Below are 23,204 nucleotides of genomic sequence, written 5' to 3'. Positions count from 1 at the left end.
AGTACAGAGATTATCGGAACACACCCTGTGTGTATGCAAGTTTCTATTAATTTCACAAGTACACATTGTGCATGGAGCATCCAGCTCTGGATTAGGCACCACAGAATTGTCCCTGTGCCTTCACATATAATAGCAGATGAGAGATGAATCAACAGCAAGGGCAAAGCAGTGGGGGGTACAGGACACAGTACAGGTCCCTCTGGTACCTTCTTTTATATAAAAATTATGCTACATCCCTCTGGGAAAAAACAGTCACAGCTTAGGAAGGGCATTAATAACAAAAACTCGCTGAAAAGCCCAAAAGGATGGAACCCCTAGGCCTGATTTTCCTTACTTGAAATGCATGTTGTTGCAAAGGCAAGTGACCTTCCATTATTGATGAAATACCTTGAAATCTTCTTTCACAGTTGGTGGCTGCCATGCTCCACAGAGCACATCGTGCTGCCTTCCTGTACTCCCTAGAGGAGTACCTCAGGACCACACTGGAAAAAGTGAATGATCGATTAATGATGAAATTGGCCAACTTGCCAATAACAACAAATCGCTTTGTTCAACTCACAGCAAGGATGCCTGCTCAGTGTGTGGCCTTGTGCCTGGAGGAAAAGGATGGGAAGTCTGGTCAAAATTAACATAGATGAGTTTTCAGGCCCATAATGAGCACAATAACAACAGTAAGAGTGGCTTACATATCTCTCTTGTTTTTGACCGACTTTGTTTCAGGCAGTCTCAAGATCAGATATTTATATTTGCAGAAGAAATGCAAGAGATAATGGAACACTTTCTGACTTTGCAGAAGATCAGCCATGGTAGCAGTCAGAATTTGGTCAGAGCAAGCTTTTTTCTCCTTTATGCGTGTAGATGAGAGTGTCACAGATGAACATGCAAACTTCAATGTGTGTAAAACTCTCTGAAGACAACAAAACAACTAGAAGATCCACTAGGAATCAGCAGTCCCCTTGAGGAAAGAAAATCTGCACATGAAAGAACATGAAAATAAATACAAAACATCATGTCAACAAGGACAAATTGATATACACAGTCACTATTTTTATTGAGTATTTGTGAAATCATGGAATGAACTTTTGGCAAAATTTTAGAGTAATGTTATCTTATGTAAAATTTTAGAGTAATGTTAATAATGTTATCTTATGCAAAATTTTAAAAATACATAAAAAAATAAAGATGAAAATGAAGAAACTATTAACTGCAATTGACTCTCTCGAAAAAGGAAAAGCCATCACTGACCATTATTTCTTTTTTCTTTTAAACTTAGACTTTTTTAAATATCTTTATTTTACTTATTTATTTTTATGTGGTGCTGAGGATTGAACCCAGGGCCTCGCACCTGCTAGGTGAGTGCTCTACCGCTGAGCCACCACCCCATCTCTAAACTTAGATTTTTTTAAAAAAAAAAAAAGTTTTTTTTTTTTTTGGTTTTTTTTTTTTTTTTAGTTGTAGATAGACATAATACTTTTATTTTAATTAATGAATTTATTTATTTATTTATGGTGCTGAGGATTGAACCCAGTGCTTCACACGTGCTAGGCAAGTGCTCTCTTTGCCTCTGAGTTACAACCTCAGCCCTAAACTTATAGAGTTTGATCACAGAAGAATTAAGCTTACTCATAATGTGAAATTTAACACTGGAAATCATTCTTAAGTGTTGCTAACTGGAGTTAATTGAAGTTAGGTTCTTCCCTTCCCATGGAAACTGGGAGATGGGCTTTGCATCCAGTCATTGACTGGACCAAGCAGCACTGTGAAAGGGCACATGCCTATTATGGAGCCAATTCTCACCTTTAAAAATATTTATGTATACATAGATGTGGTAGGCTTGGATTATACTTATTTTTGTAAGTAACATTTTCCTAGTGTGAAAAATAAGCCATTTTTTAGTACAAAAAACACCCATTTAAGAAAAAAGAAAGGTAAATTTCGCTGATTATCTTTGCAATGTTTTTCCATGTAACTGTGTGTGTGTGTGTGTGTGTGTGTGTGTGTTTGTATCTCCATCATTAATATTTGAATTTATGAAGACAAAATTATACCAAAGATATCAAATGCCTTTTTCTTAAGCATGATTTTGTAAATTATCTTAGGAAACTAAATATGTATATTGCCTGATTTTTTTCTGTTTTTTTTTGTTGTAGTATGGCTTCATGCAGTTACTATCCATAAAGAGGCCAGATGGATTTAAGATAAAGGGAAGTGAAAGAAGGATTGTAACCTACTAGGATGGAGCTTTCTGAAGCAAGCCCCACATCCACTGTATCTGCCATGCTCCTCTCAGTTGTCTCCTGTTGCTCAGGCCTCTGAATGGCGTAAAGCGTTGCAGGCTGGGCTCACTTTCTACTGTAGGTGCAGGACAAGGGCTCGTTTTGTGGATCCTAGCGTTGTAGGTGTCCTCCCTGTTGGAAGCCAGGCTTCTCGGTGAGAGGCGTCCTCCTGATAGACTCTAAGATCAGGGTGCTCTTACTGAGCACTGACTTGAACATCAAAGGGGAGAGGAGATGATACGGAAGGGCAGAAACTTCTCTGCTGCCTGCTAAGGGATTATGTTTCAAGGTACACAGAGAATTTGTAAGCACTCCTTAAAATCTGTAATCATTTCGAAAAATTTCCAGCTCTTATAACCAGTAGCACTGTAGCCAGATTATAGAAGGTGTGAACTGTGTCCTGGGGCTCAACAAATTGAGGCCCTGTGTTTATAGCTATCCTCCTTAACTGGCAATTCATATCAACTGATGGTAAATCATTTTGTGCAGTAGCCACACAGACTGCAGACAAGCTGAGAGATTTGCACTGAGGTTGTCGGTAGGGGTGAAGTGGCATGTGCGATTGAGGTTATGGTCATTCACTTACTATGGAAAATCCTAAATACAAGCTTCTCAGTGTAAAGAGATCTTACTACTAGATCAGTGGAGTGATCTTGGACAGTCTTAACTTTCTCTGTGCTTTGGCTTCCATTTCAGTATAATGGGTTTACTACACTTTTTGTGAGGCTTGTTGTTAGTAGATTGGAAATACTTTAAAATACAATAAAGATATGTTATCGTTTGAGGTCTTTTTTTTTTTTTACAGTGGCCCAATAAAATGATTTGGAAAATGAATTAAGAGTACAAAATTTGTTTTCCATATGGATTCAAGTAACTGAATGGCTATTATATTTGGCAGTATGTGGGGGAAAACTTTCTATGTAAATGTATATTAACATAAACTCCTAAGAAAAATTGAGCATCTTTAAAAAGACATATCACTAAAAACACACCTTACTAAAAGGAATATAGTTATTTTCTATACAGCCTAATTTCATTTTCTAATGACCATGTTTAAATTTGCATTAAGGCATCTGGTTGCTGCTTGGGGCAAGGACTGTGAATTAGTTATAGCCCCATCTCTAGCGATTAGTTCAGCGTCTGGCACATAGAAGGCATTCTATGCTTATTGAATGAATGAATGAATGAATGAATGAAAACTGGTGCTAGACATAGGCTTTAGCTATTTAGAAGATGATATGGTAGTTACTGACAGCTATTAGGAAATATAGTTTGTATTAGATACTAGGCTTTTGTTCCATATACTATAACATTAATCAAAAATTCCTTGTAAAATACTCTTATGTTACAATTAGCTATTGCATGATAATGACTTGTTCCCCAAAAGCACACAAATGAAACATGGATAGAATAGGAACTATTTGCACAATTCATGCAAGCTATGGGACACACATATCCATCCACCGACCATTCAGCATATACATGTGCATGAAATGAACACACACAAACATGTACATGAGCATGTACACATATAAACATACACACTAAATAGAAACACAATGTGTATTTCCATTATCTGATTGGGTTATAAAATCTCATAATTTTGAGGCAAACCAGAAAACAATGTATCTTCTTGCTTTATAGTTGAAAGAGTTACTGAATGACTTTGCTTAAGGAGACACAGCAGATTAGTAATATCTGACTTTCTCTCATGGGGACTCAGGGGACGTTGATTTGGATTGGAGTCCAGGGATGAGTGTGTGCAGAACTGATATGTGACAGCAGGTCTTGGAAGTCAAGTCTGAGACCCAGAGATAGACCTCTGAAGGGTGAGACTAGGGTAAAGTTAGGATAGGATGATTTAAGAAGCAGATCCCGGAGGGTAACTCAAACAACACTAGGTTAGGGGCAGAGAGACAGTGTGTGAGAGTAAGTTAGCTTTTTACCAGGGACCTGCCACACAAATTGTTAAAAATGCTCAGCTAATTCAGACCTGTACAGAATTATACCTAAAGCCTGGATGTTTTGACTCCTGGAAATTCCTGAAAACCAGCACAGAAAAGCAAGATATTCTGCCAGCAGGACAATGCACCAGGCATATTCCAAAAGTCAAAAGCCCAAAGCAAAAGATCAGCATGGTGCCTGTTGTGATGGGTGCTCCCCAGGTCCCTGCTCAGAACAGAGGACTTTTCCTCCTGCTGGAAAACCCTAGCCTGTCAGTTGCTTCTAGGCATTTGCCTTTGCTGAAGAAACCCTTTCAGAGAATGCCTGAGTCCAGTGACTGTTCAAATAGGGAGAAAAAACTTACAGCCTCCTCACGCCAATCCTGAAGGGGCACTCCAGCCCCATAGCTCCAAGCAGGATGGGTTGAGGACTGCAGAGTCGGCCTCACAGCTCAACGTCCCCCCCTGCCCTCGCCTCTTCCTTCATTTTCCCAGGTGTTGATCCCAAGAACACACACTAAAAATTACCTGTAAGTTCATTTCCACCCTAGAGCTACTTTTCAAGGCTGATCAGCTTGTCTTTCAGGAAATTAGTAGTTACACTAGTTTGTTAACATGGTATGGAAAGCAATGTTAAATTTTAAAGAAGTGGGAAGACCCGATAAGATCATACAGGTATTTTTCTCTTCAGGAATACAGTCAGTTCACTTTAAGTTTTAGCCTTTTCCACATTTGGTCATCTCAATAACCTTGTAAGGTAGGCAGGACAGGTTTGTCTGTTTTTGCCCATTTTGCAGATTTGGAAACTGAGGCTGACAGAACAAGCAACCTGTGACTAGAAAGTGCAGAATAAGAACTTTGGACTGAACTCTTTCAATCCTGGCTTTGAACCCTTCTAAAATATGATGGAGCTGTCCTAAAAAAAATCTAAAGGATGGAGATTTGTGGGAAAACTACAGATAGGGAGGCAGAAGAATTGTAAAAAGGATCTACTGAGGTATATGGCATGTGTGACCAGTGAAAAATCACAGCAACGGAAATGCCCGCTGGCCAGGGAACTCTCCCAGACGGTGGGGAAGAGAGATGTGGGGATCGTAGAAGATGCTTGGCGCTCTCTGCGATGAAACTGAAAACAGACCTGGTTAAGGGTTTCTGGGGTTGGTAACTCTAACTTTTAACTGAAAAAGCAACTTTTCTGTTTCGGATTTCATGGTCCTACGTGACTCACACCACTTCCATCAAGATGGTCATCTTTTCATAACGAAGGACGATTCTCTCTTTGGTTGCACAAATGACACACACGTACCTATAGATGTGACATTTAATTTTATACTGTATGGATGTTGTCTTAGATCTTATAGATGTAACCCCCCCCCCCAGGCCCCCCGAATTGTTTTCCACGGCTTGCTGTACTGTTTCCAAGCATCCGATATTTTTGCTGCATGGACGATTTCCAGATTAGTCTCTGATTACATTTATTTCTAAAGGCTATCGTGCGTCCTAAAGCACTCGCAGGAGAGCAGAGCGCGGGAGCTGTTTTCTCACGGGTTCCTGTCCCCGAGCCTGGTGGTGCTCGCTCTGAGCGCTCACGGGCAGCTGAAGGCTTGGCTTCTCTCGCGCTGTGACGAGCGCTGCCTGCCCGCTCCTCTTGCTCTGCCCCATCCCCTGCAACAGACCACAAGGTACAAGACGATGATGAGACTGAGAGAACAGCCGCTCTCGGGTGTCTGTGACCCGCAAGGCGACCGCGGAGAGCACACACCGATTGCCCATTCCTCGTAGGCAATTAGCTGATTGCTGCCCGCCCGCAGCCGCAGCCAGCGAGCGAGGAGCGCGCAGGATCTCGCTGCCTGCCCACCTCTCCTGCAAACAGAGGCACGTTCTCTGACTTTGATAGCTCCCTGGGTTCCCGTGAAAAACAACCGCTGCGTTTCCAGAGCGTGTTTCTCAAATACCAGCATCAGGGGATCGCAGAATTACAGCAACAAATGTTACGAGGTAATATTTTCCAAATAGACACGAGGAACAAAAAAATCCAAATAGGACCATTAAATAATAATCTTCATTAAACCCCAACCAAACCAAACACAATCATTCTTAAAAGTGTATTAAAAAAAAGGGGGGGGTGAGCCTCAAATGTTTTAAGAGAAGATTAATAATTTGCTCATTAATTTGATTGGATAATTACACACCATTGGTCTTTCCGGAGCAGTGCACTTTTAAAAATTATTAGAAAAGCCTTTTAGATTTCTCCCATGCAACATACTCATCAGGTGTGCAGAAAGCTTTTTAGCATACAAAAAATGAATCACGATATTAGACAATGTACTGATGGTTTTTTTTTCCCCTATAAGGAGACAGCCTTTCCTAAAACATTAATCTGCTGCAAAAAGATGCTCCTAATTTAGAAGAAATTAGACTCAGAGTCTACTCAGCAAACACCTCTGCTAACGCTTCATTAGTATGTATTTTCACATAATTCAATTAGCCAAAACACATACGCATGCTAGCAGAGCTTTAGCTGCTCTGGGAGTGTCAGCAAGGCTTTAAGCAGATCTGAAACAAAATTGCATAAATGGCATGTAAAGCTCTGTGCATACAAAGATACCTTCAGGGTTCTAATAAATTCATGAAACTTTTTAAAGTATGATTTCCTAGCAGGCAATCACTTTTAATTAACAGGATCACCTACAGCAACACATGTCCTTCAAAAACTTACATTATTTTTTCTTTTTGAATTTCAAAGTTTCTGTAGTAAAAGTTGAATAGCTGAGTAGCTTAACCTCAAAAGGATTCCAGGCTTTTATGACAGTTATAAATCACTGTGGTGCCTTCTTTATAAGAAGAAAAGATTCTTAACACAACAGAGAAAGAAGGAAATCTCTTTTTAGTCATAGCTAGAAGCAAGCATTTTCTCCAAAGGTCAAAAAACTTTTCCTCAGTTAAAGAATAATTTTAAGGACATTGCAGCTACTTGTACAAGTAATCTCTTGTAATTTACTCTATGAATTAAACATTCAATTTCTAGGATTGTGGTTTGACACAGGATGGACTCCCCTCTTTTTCTGGAGCTAGCTTTGTAGAGTTTTCCCTCTTTTCGTTTTTAGTAAACATGGGCCATGGCTGAATGTAGGGTCTTATACTTAATGAGCCCTTCTCCTTGAGGAAAATCAGAATTTTGTAGATTCGCCCAAAGATTCATTTGAGTGGTTCTTGCCATTTCTTTTACAGGCCTTTGTTTGAAAGATAGGGATATGCTCAAAGGCTGTCTAGGGCTAATGATTAGGTTGCAGAATCAGAAAAAGAGACTTTGACAATTTTGAGATGAAGAATGAAGGACACTGAAAAGAAAACCTGTTCGCCTTCCCTCCTGTTGTCCTCAAGCAAAGTGGATCATTGCGGAATGGTAACTGCAGCTCCCACAGGACACCTTGGTGGAGAGACTTGCCCTAGTCCCTTTCTGCCTCCCTGCCACATCCTCTCAAACCCAGTATTTTTTCTCTACCTTGTGAGACTCCCTTTGTTTTGTGATTTTCCCAAGTGCAGGAGAGTAATCACTCAGCGGGACATGTGGGGAGTGTGATCAGGATGGTGACTTCTGCCCTTCAGAAAGTGTGAAGAGACATGATCAGGGGGCAAGGGAAGAGGGATCAACCTTTGTGGGTTTATATCTAAGCACTTCTCTCCATTGCAGGGTACTTCCTGAAGGCAGCCAACATTTCTCAAGCGACTGTAGAAGATTTGGGGTTGGTCCACCACCTCTGCGAGTGCTCCTCTCAAACCCATTCTCCATATTGAGTTCATTCATTGATATATATATATATATTTTAGTTGTAGTTGGACACAATACCTTTACTTTTATTTATTTATTTTTATGTGGTGCTGAAGATCAAACCCAGCACCTCGCACGCCCTAGGCGAGTGCTCTACCGCTAAGCCACAACCCCAGCCCTCATTCATTGATTTTTTTTTTTTTTTTTGAGAAATTAGCCTAGCCATAGACTTTATTTAATGTCAGGGATGAAGAACTTTTTCAAAATGTAAATCTGACTATTAAATGCCCAAATTTGGAGCAAAACTCCTTTATGATCTTACTCTCTGCTTATATTTTCAGCTTTAACTTTTGCTCTCCTTTTACATATTTGAGTTCCTGCCATATGGGACTAACCCCTCTACCAGGTTATTTTCTTTATAATTTTTTTTTTTTAAATGTGACTTTTTAGTCCCACATGTCTCCAAGATCCAGACCCTTCTAGGCTGTGCCAGCACACCTTCTGTCTATGTTGGTGAATATTTATTAAACACATAATCTGTGCTGGGTACTGTTCTGGAGACACAATGATGAATAAGACAAACCTATGTTCTAATGGAGCTTATATTTTAGTGGAAAAGAAATATCCTATAGCTACTCAAATAAATAAATAGGAAAAGTTGTGACTGTGATAATTGGGATGAAGGTAGGAGGCCAACTTCAGGCAGGTATTGAGCAGGTCTCTGTGAGGAATACAGATCTGAACTGAGGTGTGACTACTGAAAAGGAACCAACCTGAGAATATCTAACAAAGCTCATTTCTTTGCAGATGAGAAATAAGCATAAAGTTCCTGAAAGAGGTAAGAGATTGGTGGGTTGAAGACAGAAAGTCAGTGTTGATATTATGTATCAAGCATGTCATGCTTTTCAGGACCTGTCTCAACCTGGGGTCCTGCTAACAGGCCCATCTGGTCTTCTTACTGAGCATTACAACTAAGACTTTACCAGAAATAAAGTTGCTATTTCTTTTCCTTCTTTTTAAAGTCATATATGTTTATTTATTTTTTTAAAGAGAGAGAGAGAGAGAGAGAGAGAGATAGAGAGAGAGAGAGAGAGAATTTTAATTTTTTTTTTTTTTTTAGTTCTCGGCGGACACAACATCTTTGTTTGTATGTGGTGCTGAGGATTGAACCCGGGCCGCAAGCATACCAGGCGAGCACGCTACCGCTTGAGCCCCATCCCCAGCCCAAGTCATATATGTTTAAAGTATAGATATGATGTTTTCACACCACATACACAGAGCAATGATTTCTGCAATTAAACAAATTACCCATCATCTTTACATAGTTACCTTTTATTTATTTATTTAGTGGTTAAAGTACCTAAAATCGACTTTATTAGCAAATTTCCAGTATATAAGACAAAATTAACAACTGTAGTCCTCATCTTGTCTGATGGATATCTAGACATTTATCCCATATATCTGAAATTTTATTTCTCAGTTTGAAATAAGGAAGGGTAGAGGGGTGTCATTTATTGGTTTCCTCAAAAACTTCAGCATTAGTATATTTGTCTTTTCTTCCCCCCACTGTAGTTTGTTTATTTACTTTACAGAGTTTCTTTACTCTTATTGTTTGGATGTGAGGTGTCCCTCCCAAAAGCTCACATGTGAGACAATGCAAGATGGTTCAGAGGGGAGATGATGGGCTTGTGAGAGCCTTAACCCAACCAGTGAATTAATCACCTGATGGGATTAATTGAGTGAAGATTGGAGGCAGGTGGGGTGTGGTTGGAGGAGGTGGGTCATTGGGGGTTTATATTTTGTATCTAGCAAGCGGAATCTCCTTCTTTGCTTTCTGATCATTGCATGAGCTGCTTCCCTCTGCCACACTCTTCTGCGGTGATGTTCTGCCTTACCTTGAGAACTGAGGAATGGAACCTGCTGTCTATGGGTTAAGACTGCTAAAACTGTGAGCCCCCAAATAAACTTTTCCTCCTCTGATATTGTTCTGGTCAGGTCTTTTATTCACAGGGGTGAAAAAGCTGATTAAAACATTTAACATGCCAAACTTTTTTATTTTTTATGCAGTCAAATTTACTGTTTTTTCTTTTATAGTCATTTCTTTTATAGGTGATAATTAAGTTTTTCTCATTCTAAAATTTAAAGTTTCTCATTTTTTTTCTAGCACTTTTAAGGTTTCATTTTTTTCTTCTTTGCATTTAGATCTTTGATCTTTCTGGCATATTTGCGGGGGGTATAATATGGTAGCGATCCTGATTTCTTTTTAAAGTGCCTATACAGTTGTCTTGAAATTTTTATTGAATAGTCTATCTTTTTTCCTAATGAATGTCTGAGCTAACTTTATTAAGAATTACAGTTTTTTTTTTTTTTTCCTGGGCCCAATGCATCCCTGTAACCCCAGCGACTCGGGAGGCTGAGTCAGGAGGCTTCCAAGTTCAAAGCCAGAATTGCCAACTTAGCGAGGCCCTAAGCAACTTAGTGAGACCTCCAGGGATGTGACTCAATGGTAAAGCACCCCTAGATTAAATCCCTAGTACCATACCCCCCAAAACTGCATTGGGGGGGCACTACATTTGGCTGTTCATGTGTGGGCTTAATCATTTGCCATTTATTCAGCTATTTTAATTACTGTATCTTCATAATATTTCATATCTGACAGGGTAAGTCACTCTTGTTTTTTTCCCTTGTATAATTTTCTTATGTATTTATGTATGTTTACATTTTGGTTTGAAATTGCCTTCATTTTGCACTTAATGTTTTCTGTCTACAGTTACAGCTTAATGGCTAGTTCTTCTCAGCATGGTGGAAGATATAGTTCCACTGAGTTTTGGCTTCCATTGTTGGGGTTAAAAGCATGCTGTCAGCTGGGCATGGTGGTACATGCCTGTAATCCTAGAGATCCTGAAGCAGGAGGATGGTGAATTCAAACCAGTTTCAGCAACTTAGAGAGGCCTTAAGTAACTCAGCAAGACCCTGTCTCTAATAAAATATAAAAAAGGGCTGGAGATGTGGCTTGGTGGTTAAGTGCCCCTGGGTTCAATCCCTGATACCAAACAAACAAACAAAACCCCAGACATGCTGTCTCATCATTCCTTTGTGACTCATCTAGCTTTTCTGATTTTTTTAAACATTTATTTATTCTCTGATTGCTTTTAAGAATTTCTCTTTGTCTGATGTTATATAACATGTCTCCTTGAAGATTTCTTATTGCTTGGTGCTTGTTGTGATTCCCAAATCTGAGCATTCTATTATCATTCTATTATTGGAAGTACTCATTTCCGTCTCTGTAATATTGTCTCTACTCTTTTCTTCTGATATAAATGGAGGTATATATGTGACCTTGTCATTTTGTCTCTCATACTATTGATCTCTCCATGGTTTCCCTCTGCCCTAATTCTAAACACCAGAGTGCTCCAGGACTCAATCACTCTCCTTTCTCTTCCTTGGCAAATTCATCCATCTTATGGATTCCACACCATTTCCATGCTGATGACTCTTCAATTTTATTTTCTGCTTTTTCTTTGCTCCCTTCTGACTTATGCATTTATTTGCCTCCTTGCTATTTCCATTTGAAAGTCTCAGAATGCAACTGCCTGTTCCTCTAGTCTGCTCTTATTTCAGAAAATGACATCGTTTTCATCCTGTAGTTCATACCACAAACCTGAGTCATGTCTTTCCATCTTCTTTAACTCTATACCCAACCAGTGAGACGTTATGTCTTTTAAACTTTTATTATATCTTTCAAACTTTTAAAAAAATATCGAAGTTGTTCGTTTCACTTAGTTTTTTTTAAATCACTACTCTCATTCAAATCACCCTTGTCTATCATTTAGACTTCTGTGCTAGCTCTAACTAGGCTTCCTGTGTGCATTTGTTTCCCTGGGCAATCCTTTCTCCCCTCAAAGATTTTCTTTAAATGTAAATGAAATTGTGCCCTTGTTAAAAAACCTGTTAACACCTTCCTATTATTTTGTAAAAATCTACATGGTCTGATCCTATACTCAATTTCTTCAACATCATTTCATATCATTTTGCTCCTTTATTACCACATTGGAAACATAAGATGTGTAAGATAGTTATCTATAAAATGGTTATCTTTGTTATATATATATATATATATATATATATATATATATATATATATATATCCAGAAGTCTATTTTGTCTTATATTAATGTAGCTATTCTACCTTTATTCTAATTTGGTATATACCTAATATGTATTTTTTGTCCTTTGATTTTTTACCTATTTCTTCTTTATATTTAAAGTATATGTCTTATAATAGGCACACCGTGGGGTCCTGCTTTTCTTGTTTTTTCTTTTCTTTCAGGATGACAATCTCTTTCTTTTAATTGGAGCAGTTAGAACATTTACATTTAATGGATTGCTTGGTGAAGTTGTTTTAACTCATCATCTTACTATTTGTTTTCTATTTGTCTTTTTTTCTCTCTGCTCTTCCTCTCTTTCTGTTTTCTCTTTCAAGGAATTAGCTATTTTCAAATATTTCATGTTATATTCCTTGTTGTGGATCAGCTACACTTGATTTGGTTTTTAATGGCTCCTTTGGGGTTTGCTCTTTGTATTTTTAACTTATCACAGTTAAACTTTGTGTTAGTTGGCTTTTAGTTGCTGTGTAAAATGCCTGACACAAACAACTTGGAGGAGGAAAATTTATTTTGGCCCATTGTTATTTCAGAGATTGGAGTCCCTCATCAGTCAGCTCCATTGCTCTGAGCCTGAGGTGAGGTAGAACATCAAGGCAGAAGGTAAATCTGCTCTGCTGTGGGAACAAGAATGGGTGGTGGTTCGGGACCAGAGAGAAAAGATAAATTCTTCCAGGTCACACCCCTAGTGACCTACTTCCTTGAATTAGGTCCCACCCATCTCCTGGTAGTTTTTCAGCCATGAATACATTAATCCACTGAAGAGGTCAGAACCTTCATGATCCAATTATTTCCCCAAAGCTCCACCTCTGCACAGGTGAGATTTTGGGGGACATTCCAGATCCAAAGCATAACAAACTATAAATGCTATCTTACCACTTCATGCTTAGAAACTTGTAATAATGTACTTTCTTATCCTATTATTTTTGACATAAACTGTGTTCTTTACATATGCCATAAGTACCATAATATGTTTTTTTTAAAGATTTTTTTTAGATGTTGATGGACTTTTATTTTATTCATTTATTTATATGTGGTACTGAGAATCAAACCCAGTGCCTCACAAATGCTAGGCAAGCGCTCTGCCACTGAGCCAAAACCCTGGCCCCATGGTTTTTTTTTTTTTTTTAAATAAATAATTACATAAGGGGCTGGGGTTGTGGCTCAGTGGTAGAGCGCTTGCCTAGCATTTGTGAGGCACTGGGTTCAATTCTCAGTACCACATATAAATAAATGAATAAAATAAAGGTCTATCAGCATCTAAAAAAGATTTAAAGAAATAATTATACAAACATGTAATTATTAAAATATAATAAGAGTATTTTATATTAACTTAATATTTATCATTTCCAATGTCCTTTATTCCTTTGAGATACTTCCTATTGCTTTTCTCAAAATATTTATTTTATTTTATTTAAAAAAAATTTTTTTTTAGTTGTAGATGGGCACAATAGTTTATTTACTCATTTATTTTTATGTGGTGCTGAGGATTGGACCCAGAGCCTCATACCTGGGAGACAAGTGCTTTACCACTGAGCTATAGCCCCAGCCCCTTTATGTTCATTTTGGATGGAAATTTTTACTGGGTATAGAATTCCAGGCAGGCTTTTTTTTTTTTTTAATTCCTTCAGGACATCAAAGATTTATTATGTTGTCTTCTAGCTTTAATTGTTTCTGATAGGAAGTTTGACATTCTTATCTTTATTCTCCTGTGTGTGATATATTTTTTCCATTGGTGACTTTTTATGATTTCCTTTTTTTCACTTGTTTATATCAATTTGATAATGATGTGGCTTGATGTGGTTTTCTTATTGAAAAAAATAATAAAACTTCTGCCTGAAGTTTTTTTTCTTGATCTCTAGGTTTCTTGCTTTCAAGTTTTGAAAATTTCTGATCATCATTTCTACAAATAATTTTTCCCTTCTCTGGTATTTCAGTATACATATGTTACACTACTGATATAATGTTATAGTCACTGAAACCCCTTTGTTTGATTTTGGATAGTTCACACTGATCTGTCCTCAAGTTTACTGACTTTATTTATTTATTTATTTATTTATTTATTTATTTATTTATTTTTTAAAGAGAGAGTGAGAGAGGAGAGAGAGAGAGAGAATTTTTTAACATCTATTTTTTTTTTTAGTTCTCCGTGGACACAACATCTTTGTTGGTATGTGGTGCTGAGGATCGAACCTGGGCCGCACGCATACCAGGTGAGCGCGCTACCGCTTGAGCCACATCCCCAGCCCCTGACTTTATTTAAATAGTGTTCAACCTTTAATCTCTGATAACTTTATCCACTGAATTTTCCATTTGAGATATATTTTTTTTTATGACAGAAGTTTCATTTAGTTATTTATTTTACTATCTTCCACTCTTCATTATGTCTACATCTTCCCCTAAATTCTTTGGCATACTTATAATAGCTGTTTTCAATATTCTTGTTTATTAATTTCATCATCTCTGTCATTTCTGTATAAATTTCTATTGACTTATTTTCCTTCTAATTATCAGTCACATTTTTTTCTGCTATTTATCATGTGTGGTATTTTTGATTGGGTGCTGGACATTGTGACCCTTACATTGTTGAATGTCTATAGAGTTTATTGTTCTATATTTGTATAGAATTAAGGTAATTAAATTAATTAAAGACCAGCTTTCTTTTTTTGACGTTACTTAAAGCTTTTAAAGGACACTAGTCCTTATTAGAGTAATTTCTATTCTACTTAGAGCTAAATTAAGTAGCTCTGGAATCTCTGCTGAATGAACCAGTCTCTCCATTTTAGCTGGTTAGACCTTGAACTCCTTTTAGTATTGTGTAAGTTGCAAAAGGTGTGTTCAACTACAGCTCCTAGTTGTTCCTTGTTTGGCCTTGTGGATTTTCATTTTGTGTATTAATAGCATATTCTTCAGTGAAAAGTTCAGAAAGTCTACTACACATATTTTACCAAATTGTACCTCTTTGGTCCTCTATATAAATTCTGGATGATTATGCTTCACCAAACTCTTCTTTTTCTTCTCCATTCAGGGTTATTTCCAGATTCAACTTTGGTACCTCTTCCTTGTGCTGAAGTTCAGAAAATGCCCCCCCCCCCCCCGTAGTAATCTGGGATGAAAAAAATCCAAGATGACATATTGGCATGTGGCAGAGCCCACATTCAAGCCTAAGTCTCCGAGTCTCTAGAGCCCGTGTTCTCTTTCCTAGGGATGTTGTAGAGCAAGTCACCCTGGTTTTCTGGGCTGCAGGACTCAGAGGCCACATAAGTGAAATGCCTTTCAATCAGAATAAAATGACTGTGAATTAACCAAGGCTCACTGGCGGCCAAAGCAGATGAAAGAACTGAGTTTGCAAACAATCAGTAAAGGAGAAAAAAATAGCAGAAGGAGTATGAACATACATGATCATTGCACCAGATTACTTTTCAGTTTTATAATTGTTTTGGTTTTATATTGTTTTGGGTTTTTTGTTTGTTTTTACCTTGACTGATAGGTAGCAATAGTACATTAAGCTGTCGGGTTGTCAAAAGTGTGCAATAGATGTTAGCTTGGCAGATCAAAACATTTTCATCCCAAACTGTTTCTCCCCAAAGCATGTAATACAATGATCCTTCTTTGATGTTCACTAACAATATGTAGATTCTACTAGAAATCATTAATTTTATTTTTCTATAGTTCCTTTTGCTTTCTATTTTTAGAGTGGCTGACCAAACTAATAAAAACTGCAATAAGTCAGGCATCCCTGGTTGGAAAATTCTAAAAATAGCAAAAACATCTGTGCTCAAGTTTGCTCTTGTTCTATTTGTGAAGGATTTGTCAAGCAGGTAGAAGTATCCATTCTTTTAATTGGATGTACTTATTTCAGATAATGTTTATCTATTCCTTAAAGCCATTACTCAAATGATTTCTACTTGAAAATTTCACTGAAAGCAAACTATGAAGGTATAATTTTGTAATATTCTTGCATGAAGAGTTTTCACTAGGTCATACTGGCCTTCCTCCCTGTTCACATCATGTTCTAGTGCTTGGTTATATTTAGAGACTTGCAGAAATGATTTTTACTTGCATTGTAGCATAGCTCATCTCCAACTGCTGTCACCTCCCAGACAAAACTTATTTCTTCTATAGGAGGAAGCTGGTTTCCTAAAGGGTACCATGAGCTTTCAGAATTTTGTTTTATTAGCTGTTGCTGCAAGTACCACATGGGTAGAGGCTGGGAGTGCTCTACCTCAGCAGAGGCTGTCCCCTGCTCCCCATTTCTGCCCTGCTACAATTGCTTTATTCAGTGTCACAGTAAGACTCACCTACTGTTGTTGCTGAATGACAAGCTTTTCAGGACCTTACTGTCAGGAATTTTAAAGGGATCTGGGTAAGAGAGATTTATTTGACTTTTCAAACTACTTAGCAAAGACAACAAGTTTGTAAACAGATACCTGAACATCCAAAGTTAAACTTGTTATCAGAAACAATTGGGCAAGATATTTAAAAAGAAAAAAAAAGTAGAAATCAGTGCAAATATTAACATTGGTTTCTCCTTGCAAACTCTGGAGAAATTGTTGAGGGAACAATTTTTAAATGTAGTTGCCCATGCTCAAGGTCACATCATTACACATCTGGCAACTGGGCTTGTGCTTTCAGATCTCTTGGGTTTTACCTCTGTAAGGACTCTCAAATTGTGGTGAAATTGAACGTGGAGCTTTTATGGGTGAATACTAATTTAAGCAATGTTGTATGCGATAAACTGTTATCTAGCAGGATGGTGATCATCCTGCATAGATTGCTGCATAACAAACCATTCCAAAAAGTTGTGCTTTAAGACAACGATTTATTATTTCTCATGATTCTATAGTACACTGGGGTGGTCCTTTTGTACTCCAAGTAGTTTGATTGAGGATCCCTTGTGTGCTTGAATCCTTTAGGTTCTGGACTTCTTCACAGCAAAGAAGAGAAAGGAGTAGCAGCCACCAAGCATAAGATAGGTCTGCAAATGGCACATTTCTTCCACTGAAATCTGTTGGTTAGACTAAGTCCCATGGCCAGTTCAGGATTCAAAGGGAGAGGAACTAGACTCCATCTCTAGATAGGAAGAGCAACACCTGCACAGACTATGGAGAGAGGCCATCTTTGGAAGCTATCTAACACATACACCAGCCCTCCTGGTGTCTCCCCATTGTCCTTCAATAATTACTAGTACCTTCCTGTACTCTGACAATAGTCTTTGTGTGTATTATAAATTATATGGTTGCACTACTCATAAAATACCTTCTAATATGCCACATTACAAATTTTAACTAGTAAGACTGTTGTACCATGGAGTGAGGCCAAGGCTCCCTCTTGGTTTAATATCTAGCAAGGTTTTTTCCTCAAATAAGCACAATAATGGTTTTGCAAGTCAGTCTTTGTATTTCTGGGTCAGCTGCTTGCTGTATGGCATTTGTGAAGAGGACTTTGTATCTGTGCAGCCTAGACAGAAAAAGATAATGATCCTCTCTTCTCTATCTCTCTGAGGCATTTTAAGTTATTTATATCAAAAATTTCCTAGCAGCAGACAGACACAGCAGAACTGGAGCACAGCACACTTTGTGATTGTGTAGGTTTTAGCTATGTTCAAAACCCCTGCAACATAACTAAAGGATAAAGATTTAAGGATGTTCCCTGGGCTGGGCACATGGAAAACTGTGACCAAGTAGACCAAGACTGTGTTAATATCTTAGTCTCTCCATCTCCTCTTTTTCAGTCTTCTAGGCCCTTCGACTGTATCCCTGTCCATAGTACTTGTTTGTTATCCCTCACTGGTTGTGAAATTTTGTACAAAGATTACCCAGGTGTGGTATACCAGTCTCTTCCCAGGCACCTGATACAGCCTCATCCTCTCCCGATAAATGGTAACCTTTGCTCAATATGTCTACTGTCCTTAATTTGGGACTAGATGAACACTTCAATATTTAAGATGGAAATGTCTGTAAATGTGTTCTGTCTTCAAGGCACATGGTTCTAATTTTGATAGTAGATTTCTTCTGATGAGTGCTAATGTTCCTTAATGTTCCTCATTAACCTGTAACTCAACAGCAATTTCTTAGCATTGATTACTACTTTCTTAAGGGCTAGGGGTATGGCTCAGTGGTAGAACATTTGCCTCACATGTGTGAAGCACTGGGTTCAATTCTCAGCACCGCATATAAATAAATGAATGAAATAAAGGTCCATCAACAACTGAAAAAATATATTTTAAAAAATACCTTCTTAAACTCTCTCTTCTCCATTACTCTGTAAGAACGCAGGTCTCCTTCCTATCAATGAGTGTCCTCTGTGCCTCCCTACATTCCTTGGTCTCTCTCATCTCACTGTCTCAATCTGCTTTTCCCTCTCCTTCACCTTTAGGTACCCTACACCCTATAGTCCTGCCTGAAAACCTTCAGTGGGAAGCCATATCCCCACCTTTAGAAGGGGTCTAGAATTAACTTTATTGTCTTAATGTGGGTAGCTGCTGTTAACCCATATGTTTAGCTGCCACTCAGGTTTATATTATAGAGAAGTGCAGCCTGGGGACTGTCTGGTATCAGTCTGTAAAATATTTGCAGCTGGAACTTGAGGAGAGAAGTATAGACCTTGAAAGTCAATATGCCTCTATCTGGCATTTCTTCAGGCTCTGGAATTTATTGCCACAAGACCAAGTCTCTTCTACTTGCTCTTCATATTGAAGAACTTAATGCAATGATGTATATGTGTTTAAAAATGAAACAGATGTTAACTATCTAGAATGGAGAATTCAAAATGACATGATCAATGGTAGTGATAGGTTATATTATTTATTTCTAGTTATTTGATTCCTCCCCTTCATTGTGATGCATTGTTGAAGGCATGATAAATTCCTTACTCCTCTAACCTAGAATTGGGCCATATGACTCACTTTGATCTATGGATATGACTGTCATAAAATCCAAGCTGAAACTTTCAATGTGCTTCTGTGACTTGTCTTTACTTCCCCTTTGATCTTATGCCCTCTCCCATGGGGAAAACATGCTGAAGTAGTGGGTGGTCCTTCATCCTGGATCTCAGGTAGACAAGATCTGTCAGGCCAATCAGAATCCCACTGGAGCCCCGAAGAACCTGTGGAGCCAGTAGAACTCAGCAGAACTGTTCTAACCCATAGACTTCAAGCAACATGGCAAGAAATCAGTGCCAGTTGTTAAAAGCTACAGATTTTTTTTTTTTTTTTGTGGTTGGTGTAACAACAAAAGCTGATTAATATAGGAGATGGTATCAAGAGTGGGTTTTACCATAACAAAACCTTCAGAGATGTGTCATTGCTTCAGGTAGTGAGCAAATTATAATAGGGATCTGGAAAAACAACAGCCGCAGTATGCATTAATGAAACACTTGGCAAAACTATCCTAGGTGGATAGTTTGGTACCCATTGAGTTTGTGGTTTTGTGTCACAGGGCTTTGAGACAGAATGTTGTGGGTGATTATTACCCGCATTTGATCAGAAACTATGAAAATGATAAGCTGAGAAAAGAATTGTTAACAATGAGGAATGAAAGGGGAAAGGGAGAACCAAAAAATTCTGGGATTTGCTGATTTAATATATGCTACTGCTTTGCCCCCGCCCCCGCTCCCCCAAACAAAAACAAAAACAAAAAACAATTTCTCATTTTAACAAATAACCTGAGGGCAAGGGAATGTAGCCGCTAAAACAGCCTGGGAATAAGACCAAATCAGATCCATGGCTCACACCTCTGGTTCAGATGTTTGGTTGGATTAATAATGTGGCTCCCAGTGAATTATTTCAGTTGGACAGAATAGCTTAGAGCAAAAAAGGAGAGCACTGTCCCACTGAGGTCTGACAAGCTAAAGGTTCCTGTAGTTAAGGGAGGAAAGTACACCAGAGAGGGAGGTACATGAGTTGAAAATAATTGTGCATGTGGCTATTAACAAAGAAGTAGACTAGAATCAAATAGATTAAAAAATAAGCAAACCAAACACTCCAACATTTAAAATAGACCTATGTTACCAAAAGTGCTTTTAGCATGGACTAACAGAGACTTTACTATGATGTAAGATAACTTTGTAGGGACAGGAAGCAGGGTTAGGAAGCTGCTTGACCACTAGGAGATGGTATTTTCCAATGCCCTTTTCCAATATGGCTAAGGATGGAAATAAAAGAGAATGGAACTCCTGCAGAGTGGAGGAAGTAGATGGGGGGCAGTGCTCCCAGGGAATGGGAGTGGGCCCTGGAACAGTTTCTACCTGCAGTATTTTCTCAGTGAGATTTCAGAATAGCTGTGAACTGGTGCTTTCCATTCCTCTCTTTCTGAACAGAAGTATTCATTGAGGTTTCCTGTTCTTGACTTACTGCTGCATGCTGAATGTGCATATGGAGGTGGGAAAGGGAGCACTGATTTGTCTTTTAAATTTATAGGTCTCCAGATCAAAAGAAGATGCAACCTGATTTAATGGACACCATGGGATCCTGGGCTTGAAGCCCAAAGAATTGATTGGATGGGACTTTGGTTCTCAGGAAGAAAGCAAATATTTGTGATCAAGAGCATGGTCTTGATAGTACTGTTTGTTTACAATTATTCATGCTTTCCCTGTCCTTGCTTTGCTTTCCTCTAGTTGGAATATGCTTTTCTACCCTATTGACTTCTGGGTTGGCCCGGTATTTTTCTGGGCAGGGGAATGTGACTGGACATGATATATGCTTGTCCAAGCAGAAGTTTTAAATATGCCTATATGGTTTGGCTTGTCTCTATCAATCCATGATTTTCTACTTCTTCTATGAGAACCACAGGCCCTGGATCATGGGTGCTTCTTCATCCTGGGTCCTGAAATATGACGATATGTGGACTCAATTGGAGCTCAGAGGAGTCCAGAACAGTTTAGAGAGGCCCACTCTTTTCACAGTTCTACCTAAGATCTCAGTGAGCAAAAATAAGTGTTTATTCTTGGAAGGCCCTGAGAAGTGGGGGCTATTTGTTATTGCAGTAAAACCTGACTATTGCAAAGGTATTATAAAATAGGAGAAGAAATCATGGATGAAATGGGAAATATTATGCAGGTCAACTAGATCATGCAAGTGACCAAAATGATGTTGAAATAGAGAATTTATTGCATATAATTTTGGAAAGAAAAGAAAAAAATAAAAATACATGAAAATTCCAGTTTTTACATTTGAGATAATTTTATAATTGAAGAATAGCAGAAAACATCTTTCAAAGTTAGGCACTGATTTAAGAATGTCAAGAGCATTAATTAGTAGTGATGGCACTAAAGTGGTTGATTAGAGAAAAATGAAGGTGGCAGTGGAAGTAGATACATTCTTTACGTCACATTACGTGCATATTTTAAATTTGTTACCAGGAGATATGACATCAACTGATAATGATGATATTTTTTTGTAACACTTCAAAGATCATGTGCCCTCTTCTCTAGATCTGCCTAAATATGAAACATATAAAATTTGACCTTAAATCTACTCGAAGATGAATAAGAGACTGTTAACTAAATGCTGTTAGAGCGATTAGATTTAACTTACATAAGATAAGAGATTCACCAGTTAAGAAAAATGATAGAAAATTCAAAAGGAGACTGTAGATGTTGGTAGAAAATGAAATTAATTGAATTTGTGCTACACATGGTTATTTGGTATAAACTCTAAGTTGCTATATAATGTCATAAAAGATTACAAAACACTCAAATAGTTCTAAGCTTGGTTATTTCATTTACAAAAATGGCTTAAAATACTTTTAAGTTATATAGAGAATTTTTTTTATATTTAAAGGAGTCATGTGTGATATATGCAAAAGCAAAATTAAATGTAAATAAAAAATATGAAAGCAAAAACAAGGAAAGAAAAACATTTATATGACCACAGCAAAGAAGCAACAAGAAGTAGTCTCAAATGAAAAGAGATTTTTAGTAAATTGAATAGCATAATGCAAAATTTTTGGCTTTTTTCCTTAAATAGTCAAACTCTTGAAAAAAATTGAAAGGACATGGAAAATACTGTATCACTCTAGATACTGCTCTAAGAGATAATGAAATCATAATATGAGTGATAGTTTATATGATGAACATCCAATACTTCCTAATATTTTCTGCAATGAAGGTAATCTTCATATATGACTCCATTAATGTAAAACTCATGGTGTGTTACTAAATCTAAGTATTGCTTTTTCTACTGACAATTCCACTTCCTATAGCAAAATCTCTCCAAATTGAAATTAATAAAATGATTATTTCTCAATGGTTTAAGAAAAGTTAATAAATTTGGTATTACTGAGGACAGAACACAGATTACGTGAAATTTTTTATCATAATGTTATTAATGACTTTGCTGAAATAAAGGTAAGATAAATAAATTTTATGGATGAATACAAATAATGAGTATTTTATCTCTCCAGTGTGCGTGTGTGTGTGTATGCATATACATTTAGATCTATGTGTACACATAATATCCATGTGTGTATATATATATGTATATACATATACATATGTGTGAATAATATATATATATATATATGTAATTTTATTGCTCATTCAAATATTTCTGGCCTATCAATATAAAATTTAGACATGTTCAATAGTAACTGTCTGTTTGATACTTTACCCAGTTGAATGTAAGTATATATATAAATTTTAGCTTATTTTCTACTTGCTTCTCTATTTTTTCATTGTGAAGAAATGCTTGCCAAGGTAGAAGACTAAAACATACTGCATTTGAAAGTTTGTGAGTGCCAGGTGTGGTGGCACATGCCTGTAATCCCAGTAGCTCAGGAGGCTAAGGCAGGAGGATTGTAAGTTCAAAACCAGCCTCAGCAACTTAGTGAGGCCCTAAGCCACTTAGCAAGACCCTATCTCTAAATAAAATACAAAAAAGGGCTGAGGTTGTGGATCAGTGGCTAAGCATCCCTAGGTTCAAAGAAAAAGATTGTTATTTGATAACTTTTAAATGTTCAGATGTCTGACATATAAGCTTCCATTTGTACTCTTGTCCTGGTTCCTGGAGATGACAGAGGCACTCTTGGTTAGAGGAACCACTTCTGAGATC

The 23,204-nt window shown here is 37.6% G+C and overlaps 1 long non-coding RNA gene across 3 annotated transcripts; it reads left to right on the top strand.

Moving 5' to 3' along the window:
• The first annotated feature begins 5,742 nt into the window (after positions 1–5,742).
• LOC144367219 (uncharacterized) lies at positions 5,743–22,609 on the top strand. 3 transcript variants are annotated; one of them, XR_013426551.1, is made up of 6 exons: positions 5,743–6,217; positions 7,914–7,965; positions 8,799–8,829; positions 12,688–12,757; positions 14,298–14,367; positions 20,574–22,606. It is a non-coding gene; the product is annotated as an uncharacterized LOC144367219 (long non-coding RNA). The 3 variants fall into 3 exon arrangements; XR_013426550.1 differs by having other exon boundaries at positions 7,914–8,829; positions 20,574–22,609; XR_013426549.1 differs by having other exon boundaries at positions 5,743–8,829; positions 20,574–22,605.
• Positions 22,610–23,204: the final 595 nt, after the last annotated feature.

The sequence above is a fragment of the Ictidomys tridecemlineatus genome, chromosome 10, assembly GCF_052094955.1.
Source record: "Ictidomys tridecemlineatus isolate mIctTri1 chromosome 10, mIctTri1.hap1, whole genome shotgun sequence".
In the NCBI taxonomy this organism is placed as follows: Eukaryota; Metazoa; Chordata; class Mammalia; order Rodentia; family Sciuridae; genus Ictidomys; species Ictidomys tridecemlineatus.
This window is presented reverse-complemented; position numbering and strand designations above follow the sequence as displayed.